This window comes from Panulirus ornatus, chromosome 6, assembly GCF_036320965.1.
Source record: "Panulirus ornatus isolate Po-2019 chromosome 6, ASM3632096v1, whole genome shotgun sequence".
Lineage (NCBI taxonomy): Eukaryota > Metazoa > Arthropoda > Malacostraca > Decapoda > Palinuridae > Panulirus > Panulirus ornatus.
In genome coordinates, this window is record NC_092229.1 from 17,219,846 (window position 1) to 17,230,393 (window position 10,548).

Sequence of the window (10,548 nt, forward strand, 5' to 3'; positions counted from 1 at the left end):
TGAGGGGGATGTAGAAGATGAAAGTATGTAGGTGTTGATTTTGTTAAAAGTGAGCTATGTGAAGTTTTATTCTATGGATCGTGTTCCTATGGTTTTGTCAATGTTTGTGAGCTGGCTTTTTGTTTATTGACAGTTGTGTTGGAGAATGGTATGGTTTGATGGATGAGTGTTTTGAGTCGTCCTCCTTGTCCTTGTTGTCTGTCCTTGCCTCATGGTCATGTGGATGTGGAAGGTGAAAAGGTAGATTTACATGTGAGTCTGGTTTCTTGGATGATGGCTCTGTGAATGTTGTGTTCTCTGAGTTGGTTAAGTATTACTCTGTTTCTGGTGTCACCGTCTTTGAGTTGTAATAGGTTTAGAATATCTTGCTGGGTTTCTGTGCAACAGAAGAGTGAGCGAGCTTTTGTGATGTTTGTGCTGGAGGTGAGGGTTTTTAAGAGTTGCTATCTGAGTGGTTGCTGCATTTCCATTGTTCAGAGTAATTTTTAATGGATAACAGTAACGTATAGTGTGGATGATAACACTCGAGTGCAGTTTGAGCACCTGATGGAGTAATACGTTTTGGTGATGACCATTGGGCACTGTGGTTAGGGATACACTGGTGATCCATGGTTAAGTTTATGTCACCAGCTTTCATTAGTAATTGGATAATGATCAGCTCATTATCATGGATGATGACCTGATCATCGTCAAGTCATCATGAACCAATGGCGAAAAACTGAATGTATAAAGGGTTTGGGTATAAACCACGGTCTGGCAGGGTGACCGGATAGATCGATGCTGCACCCCTCACGGGAGCAGGGAAAGTTTATCTACGTTGAGACAGGAAGAATGTACCAAAACAAAAATAAGAAATAAGCTCATGCAAAGGAGGACTAGAAATTCAAAAAAATTTAGATAGTTTCAAACAACGGTCAGCGTATAGCAATATACTTTGAAATGCAAAGTAATGCAATTTGGTGATATCAAAAACGCTTATGCAAAATCTGTTATGACCATGGAGATAAAATTACCAATGACAATACACAAAGCGATGCTTAGGGCCATATGAACAACAGACAAACAGTGTTAGGTTTTACAGCCATACCATAAACTATAAAATGAAAGATGCATTACACTTGACAACTAGAGTTGTCAGACCACATTTAGAATACACTGTATAGGTCAATGCAACAAACTTGATCAAAGATTCAGGTAAACATGAATGACCACAAAGAACAACAAACTAATTCCATCACACAGCAATAAACCTCGTGAGGTAAAACTCAGATATCTAAAATTAATTCCTCTTAAAAAGCGTAAACTTCAAGATCTAAGTTTTTCAAGATAATCATTTCCATAAGGAAGCTGTAATAGGACAGGATTTTTTAAACTAATTATGAAATATTGGAATACATTGTCAAGATAGACCTAATGGATAGGCAATTACTTTAATCTTATTAATCATTTGAGAACTTCTCTTATCAAAGAATGACAACTAGCACAAATTTCAATTTTCCTTTACAAAGCAAAGACTAAAATACCTCCTCTCTAGTGTATCCATTAACAAAGAATGGGTTAGAATGGATCCTTCCATTCATCCTATCCCATACTGGATGGTTTTCCTTCGTAACCATTATATGCCGGTTGACGTGTAGGAGTGAGCGGTGGGTTGATAGAGCCTTCTTCTGCCTAACCATTGTCTCAATCAAAATGAATAATGAACATAGGTTACCATCACTGTCGCCCAGCTGATAGCCTCGATATAAACTATCAAGTTTTCTCTCGTCCGCCGCTGTCAATTACTTCTTTTACTTGAGTTTACTTATTAAATAAATTCATCTTTATACGTCTGTTTGTCACCAAGAAATGTGTGGTATCCGCCAGGAGGCGTTGTTGTTGTTGTGGTGGTTCCCTCCTGAGAGTGAGTGACATCCTGGGAACACCTGCCGCCAGATGATCAACTCAGGTCACCCACCTCTGGTTACCACTTGCCACCATTTACGCTCCATTTACATCACCATTTTCACAAAGCGTTTTCCCAAATCTGTCTATAAGACGTATGAAATTCAACGTATCTCATCGTTTCTAATAACGCCACGATTGCTGTTATACCTATAAACATGCCGTACAAAATGAGTAAAATGCAGGTAATACACAAACACGGAGTGATATGGTAGTGGTCGGCCGGATGTCGCAATATCCTGGGTGAGCCGCCTCCTGCGACGCTCCTCGTTAACACAATAACAACTGAACCTCACAAGATCAAGCTATTTTTGGCATCGTTTCCAACCCTCTGACCCACACACATTCTAATACCTTTCAGGCATTTATTCCTTTGCCATATATAACTGTTTTCCTCTAATTTTCATAGTATCACTTTGGTTTGACTTGCACTGTTTCTTCCTTATGTAACATATTATATGTATATATATATATAAATATATATATATATATATATATATATATATATATATATATATATATATATATATATATATATATATATATAATGCTGAAAAAGACTGGTGATTGGGAATACCTGGTTTAAAAAGAAAGATATACATACGTATACGTATGTGAGTAGGAGATATGGTCAAAGGGCATTATTTGATTACGTGTTAATTGAGAGCCGTGTACAAGAGAGACTTCTGGACGTTAATGCGCTGAGAGGGGCAGCTGGTGGGATGTCTGATCAGTATATTGTGGAGGCGAAGTTTGAGATTTGTAGAGGTTTTCAAAAAAGAAGACAACGTTGAGGAGAAGAGAGTGGTGAGAGTAAATGAGCCTGGACAGAGGACATGTGTGAGGAAGTACCAGGAGAGACTGAGTGTAGAATGGCAAAAGGTGAGAGAAAATGACGTGGGGTGAGTGAGTGAGGAATAGGATGTATTTAGAGAAGCAGTAACGGTATGTGCAAAAGATGCATGTGACATGAGAAAGGTGGGAGGTGGCCAGATTAGAAAGGGTAGTGAATGGTGGAATGAAGTAAAGTTGTTAGTGAAAGAGAAAAGAGAGGCGTTTGGAGGGCAAATGACTGGGAGAAATATAACAGAAAGTGTCAGGAGGTCAAGAGGAATGTGCAAGGGTTGAAAAAGGGGGCAAATCATAGTTGGGGTGAGAGAGTATCATTAAATTTTAGGGAGAATAAAAAGATGTTCTGGAAGGAGGTAAATAAAGTGTGTAAGACAAGAGATCAAATGGGATCATCGGCAAAGAGGGAACAAGGGAGAAGTGATAACAGGTGATGATGAAGTGAGAAGGAGATGGAGTGAGTATTTTGAAGGTTTGTTGAATGTGTTTGATGATAGAGTGGCAGACGTAGGGTATTTTGCTCGGGGTGGTGTGCGAAGTGAAAGGGTCAGGGGGAATGGTTTGGTTAAGAGGGAAAAGGTAGCGAAAGCTTTGCGGAAGATGAAATTCGGCAAGGTGGCGGGTTTGGATAGTATCGCAATAGAATCTATAACGAAAGAAAGTGACAGTGTTGTTGACTGGTTGGTAAAGATATTTAATGTATGTATGGCTCATGGTGAAGTGCCTGAGGATTGGCGGAATGCATGCATAGTGCCATTGTACAAAGGCAAAGGGGATAAGAGTGAGTGCCCAAATTACAGAGGCATAAGTTTGTTGAGTATTCTTGGGAAATTATGTGGGGGGGTATTGATTGAGAGGGTGAAGGCATGTACAGAGCACCAGATTGGGGAGGAGCAGTGTGGTTTCAGAAGTGGTAGAGGATGTGTGGACCAGGTGTTTGTTTTGAAAAATGTATGTCAGAAAAACTTAGAAAAGCAAATGGATTTGTATGTAGCTTTTATAGATTTCGAGAAGGCATATGATAGAGTTGATAGAGATGCTCTGTGGAAGGTATTAAGAATATATGGTGTGGGAGGTACGTTGGTAGATGCAGTGAAAAGTTTTTATCGAGGATGTAAGGTATGTGTTCGTGTAGGAAGAGAGGAAAGTGATTGGTTCTCAGTGAATATTGGTTTGCGGCTGGGGTGCGTGATGTCTCCATGGTTGTTCAATTTGTTTATGGATGGGGTTGTTAGGGAGGTATTAAGAATATATGGTGTGAGAGGTAAGTTGTTAGAAGCAGTGAAAAGTTTTTATCGAGGATGTAAGGCATGTGTACGTGTAGGAAGAGAGGAAAGTGATTGGTTCTCGGTGAATATTGGTTTGCGGCAGGGGTGCGTGATGTCTCCATGGTTGTTTAATTTGTGTATGGATGGGGTTGTTAGGGTGGTGAATGCAAGAGTTTTGGAAGGAGGGGCAAGTATACAGTCTGTTGTGGGTGAGAGAGGTTGGGAAGTCAGTTGTTGTTCGTTGATGATACAGCGCTGGTGGCTGATTCGGGTGAGAAACTGCAGAAGCTGGTTACTGAGTTTGGTAAAGTGTGTGAAAGAAGGCTGAGAGTAAATGTGAATAAGAGAAAGGTTATTAGGTACAGTAGGGTTGAGGGACAAGCCAATTGGGAGGTAAGTTTGAGTGGAGAAAAACTGGAGGAAGTGAAGTGTTTTAGATATCTGAGAGTGGATTTGGCAGCGGATGGAACCATGGAAGCGGAAGTGAATCATAGGGTGGGGGAGGGGGCAAAAGTCCTGGGAACGTTGAAAAATGTGTGGAAGTCAAGAACGTTATCTTGGAAAGCAAAAATGGGTATGTTTGAAGGAATAGTGGTTCCAACAATGTTATATGGTTGCGAGGCGTGGGCTATAGATAGAGCTGTGCGGAGGGGGGTGGATGTGCTGGGAATGAGATGTTTGAGGAGAATATTTGGTGTGAGGTGGTTTGATCGAGTAAGTAATGAAGGGGTAAGAGAGATGTGTGGTAATAAAAAGAGTGTGGTTGAGAGAGCAGAAGAGGGTGTTTTGAAATGGTTTGGTCACATGCAGAGAATGAGTGAGGAAAGATTGACCAAGAGGATATATGTGTCAGAGGTAGAGGGAACGAGAAGCGAGAGACCAAATTAGAGGTGGAAAAATGGAGTGAAAAAGATTTTGAGTGATCGGGGCCTGAACATGCAGGAGGGTGAAAGGCGTGCAAGGAATAGAGTGAATTGGAACGATGTGGTATACTGGGGTCGACGTGCTGTCAATGGATTGAACCAGGGAATGTGAAGCGTCTGGGGTAAATCATGGAAAGTTTTGTGGGGCCTGGATGTGGAAAGAGAGCTGTGGTTTCGGTGCATTATGCATGACAACTAGAGACTGAGTGTGAACGAATGTGGCCTTTGTTGTCTTTTCCTAGCGCTACCTCGCGCTCATGCGGTGGGAGGGGGCTGTTATTACATGTGTGGCGGGGTGGCGACGAGAATGAATAAGGGTAGACAGCATGAATTATGTACATGTGTATATATTTATATGTCTGTGTGTGTATATATATATATGTATACGTTGAGATGTATAGATAAGTATACGTGCTGTGTGTGGACGTGTATGTGTGTACATGTGTATGTGGGTGGGTTGGGCCATTCTTTCGTCTGTTTCCTTGCGCTACCTCGCTAACGCGGGAGACAGCGACAAAGTATAATAAATATAAGAATGAAAAAATAAATATATATATATATATATATATATATATATATATATATATATATATATATATATATTTTCTTTTCTTTCTTTTAAACTATTCGCCATTTCCCGCGTTAGCGAGGTAGCGTTTAAGAACAGAGGACTGGGCCTTAGTGGAATATCCTCACCTGGCCCCCCTCTGTTCCTTCTTTTGGAAAATTAAAAAAAAAACGAGAGGGGAGGATTTCCAGCCTCCCGCTCCCTCCCCTTTTAGTCGCCTTCTACGACAAGCAGGGAATACGTGGGAATTATTCTTAATCCCCCATCCCCAGGGATAATATATATATATATATATATATATATATATATATATATATATATATATATATATATATATATATATATATATATATCCTGAATGTCAATACTTTGTGTTGTGAGTCAAACATGAGTCGACATTCCCCCCCCACCAGTTGGGGAGAGGGAGTGGGGGGTTGAGGGTGGGGAGGTTGGTTTAGTAGGCCTAGTGCCGGGTAGTTACGTGATCCTAACCCCCCCCCCCCCTCCCTCCCCATGCAAGGCCTACCGGCAGTTTCAGAGTTACAGCTTAAAAATAGGGGAACGAGGGACTAGTGTTCTTCAGGGACAAGGGTGGGTTTAAAGAGAGAGACAGATAAATAGATAGATAGATAGATAGATAGATAGAGAGAGAGAGAGAGAGAGAGAGAGAGAGAGAGAGAGAGAGAGAGAGAGAGAGAGAGAGAGAGAGAGAGAGAGAGAGAGAGAGAGTAGAGATAGAGAGAGAGAGAGAGAGAGAGAGAGAGAGAGTAGAGAGAGAGAGAGAGAGAGAGAGAGAGAGAGAGAGAGAGAGAGAGAGAGAGAGAGAGAGGTGTATATCCTGTCGGACCATAACCCTTCCGTTGTTATTCATGTGATGCCGTACCAGGCGTCCGGCCTCAAAATAACTTTATCTTATTTATTTATTCATTTATCGATTTATTCATTTATATATATATATATATATATATATATATATATATATATATATATATATATATATATATATATATATATTGAAAAACAGTCTTCACGACAGAACAAGACCTCCAGTCTTCACAACAGAACAAAATCTTCAGTCTTCACAACAAGACTAAACGCGCAGTCTTCACAACAGAATCTTACCTTCAGTCTTCACAACGGGGGAACCACTAGTGTTCAACACTGTAGTATATCCAGAGTTCACAATTCGCTCAGCAAGAACACACAACTCTACCTGTCTATCTGTTTCTTCCCAAAATGCTTGGTATTCGCCATAATACATTCAGCCATCTATTCTCAAGATTAACCAAGACCTCAATATCAATAATACCTTCAGTAAGAACAAAATTTTGAGTAATGACAACCAACGTGCAGTAATAACAACAAACAAACAACCTCAATGTTCAACACACGATATTTTTTTTAATAAAACTTGGAAGCATTCACAAAAAAAAAATAAAAAATAAATCGTTATTAAGAAAAAGAGGTATGAATGAGATGCCTTAGGCATTCATAACCAAATTTTTTGCAAGGTCACATGACCTATGACCCCGACTGAGTCCCACGAGGTCACAAGGGTCACTGTGACGATCAGGGTTGAGGCTATGACGCGGTGCTGACCTGACGCCCAAGCAGACCTGTCACCCGAAACGGCCACGTCACCGCTAAGTCGCTAGGAACGTCGACGTGGTCTCCACTCCCAGCTGCTCCACCTCCACCCTACTGGGGAGGTACACTCCACCCTACTGGGGAGGTACACTCCACCCTACTGGGGAGGTACACTCCACCTTACTGAGGAGGTACACTCCACACTACTGGGGAAGTCCAGTTAACAAGAACAGTACTGTCCATTACACACACACACACACACCTAAGAGTATATGATCGTTCACCGTGGACACAAAAATGTACAATGGTGGGGACTAAAATGGTAGAAAATAGCGAAATTCACCAGATAAGCAAACGAATGAAAAAGTAAGAAATCCTAATCAAATATATAACATGAGCAATTGGTACCAACATTCCAGCAGAGAAACAAGGATGAAGAAACTCTAGCAATCCTCCTGTCTGTGAGGGAGGCTAGGAAGCTCGGGCAGGCACACCACGGCCGCTGTGTCAGACAATACATCTGCCCTGACCTCTCTTACAAGCAGGAACCCAGCCAACACAGACCTAGTTGGGGATATAAGAAAATTCCTCACCGAAGCTGTGGAAGAGGATCAGAAAACCTCCTTTATATCCCTCCTCCCCCGCCTCTCACATTAGCATCACATGACACAAGGTAGCGGATCATATAGCTAACCTTGCCACCACCAGAGATCAGACAGACGGCGATGCTCACCTCTCCGCTCGGCATATCTCGAGACCACAGACACGATACAAACAACGAGTCCTTGCTGACACTCTTACTAGCAACACTCTTCAACACTATTCCCAACACTCCTACGAGCAACACTCTTCAACACTATTCCCAACACTTCTACGTGCAACACTCTTCAACACTGTTCCCAACACTCCTACGAGCAACACTCTTCAACACTGTTCCCAACACTCCTACGAGCAACACTCTTCAACACTGTTCCCAACACTCCTACGAGCAACAATCTTCAACACTATTCCCAACACTCCTACGAGCAACACTCTTCAACACTATTCCCAACACTCCTACGAGCAACACTCTTCAACACTATTCCCAACACTCCTACGAGCAACACTCTTCAACACTATTCCCGTGTCTCAGAGCCGCCATAACACTGACTACAGGAACATTCGAGGAAGACGCACACAGACAGCGATCGCCAGGATGAGGATTGGGTACCCTTACCTGCAGGAGGTGACACAAGCCCCACGACCGGTACATACCAGGTGCCGGCTATGTGCCCACCACGACACACTCAACCAGTATCTGACGCAGTGTCCTAAAACCAGACACTATAGACTAGATGACAGCGCCACGTTCCATGAACAGCAATTATCATCACCTCCAAGTGCTTATAATTGTAAAAATCATAAACAATCATCCCAGGTTCCTTAATTCTATGACATTTTTCCACATTAACAATTATCACCCATACCGGGTGGTTGTGAGTGTCTTTTGATTATACTCAGTCACCTTGTTAAGCACATGAGCTGATATACTGTTGTACTATGTCATTGATATAACATTATCAAGCGTCTCAGGGAAGCCACCCCAAGAGACGTTGACCAAATTCTGGATTCTGCCTCAATTATCCTAAGTTCCTTAATATTATGTGATATCCTTATTTTGTACATTCTGTACTACTGTGACCACTTTAACAATCATCCTAGGTTCCTTAATATTATGTGAAATCCTTATTTTGTACATTCTGTGCTACTGTGACCACTTTAACAATCATCCTAGGTTCCTTAATATTATGTGAAATCCTTATTTTGTACATTCTGTACTACTGTGACCACTTTAGCAATCAACCTAAGTTCCTTAATATGTGAAATCCTTGTTTTGTGTGACTACTTTAACAATTATCCTAAGTTCCTTATTATTATGTGAAATCCTTGTTTTGTGTGACCACTTTAACAATTTCCTAAGTTCCTTAATATTATGTGAAATTAACAATTTCCTAAGTTCCTTAATATTATGTGAAATCCTTGTTTACATTCTGTACTACTGTGAACACTTGAACAATTATCCTAAGTTCCTCAATATTATGTGAAATCCTTGTTTTGTGTGACTACTTTAACAATTTCCTAAGTTCCTTAATATTATGTGAAATCAACAATTTCCTAAGTTCCTTAATATTATGTGAAATCCTTGTTTACATTCTGTACTACTATGACCACTTTAACAATTATCCTAGGTTCCTTAATATTATGTGAAATCCTTGTTTACATTCTGGACTACTGTGACCACTTGAACAATTATCCTAAGTTCCTCAATATTATGTGAAATCCTTGTTTTGTGTGACTATTTTAACAATTTCCTAAGTTCCTTAATATTATGTGAAATCAACAATTTCCTAAGTTCCTTAATATTATGTGAAATCCTTGTTTACATTCTGTACTACTATGACCACTTTAACAATTATCCTAGGTTCCTTGATATTATGTGAAATCCTTGTTTTGTACATTCTGTACTACTATGACCACTTTAACAATCATCCTAAGTTCCTTAATATTATGTGAAATCCTTGTTTTGTACATTCTGTACTACTATGACCACTTTAACAATTATCCTAATATTATGTGAAATCCTTGTTTTGTACATTCTGTACTTGTGACCACTTTAACAATTATCCTAGGTTCCTTAATATTATGTGAAATCCTTGTTTTGTACATTCTGTACTACTATGACCACTTTAACAATTATCCTAAGTTCCTTAATATTATGTGAAATCCTTGTTTACATTCTGTACTACTATGACCACTTTAACAATTATCCTAGGTTCCTTAATATTGTGTGAAATCCTTGTTTTATACATTCTGTACTACTATGACCACTTTAACAATAATCCTAGGTTCCTTAATATCATGTGAAATCCTTGTTTTGTGTGACTACTTTAACAATTTCCTAAGTTCCTTAATATTGTGTGAAATCCTTGTTTTGTACATTCTGTAATACTATGACCACTTTAATAATTATCCTAAGTTCCTTAATATCATGTGAAATCCTTGTTTTGTGTGACTACTTTAACAATTTCCTAAGTCTTTAATATTATGTGAAATCCTTGTTTTGTACATTCTGTACTACTATGGCCACTTTAACAATTATCCTAAGTTCCTTAATATTGTAAGAAATCCTTGTTTTGTGTGACTACTTTAACAATTTCCTAAGTTCTTTAATATTATGTGAAATCCTTGTTTTGTACATTCTGTACTACTATGACCACTTTAACAATAATCCTAGGTTCCTTAATATTATGTGAAACCCTTGTTTTGTGTGACTACTTTAACAATTTCCTAAGTTCCTTAATATTATGTGAAATCCTTGTTTTGTACATTCTGTACTACTATGACCACTTTAACAATTATCCTAAGTTCC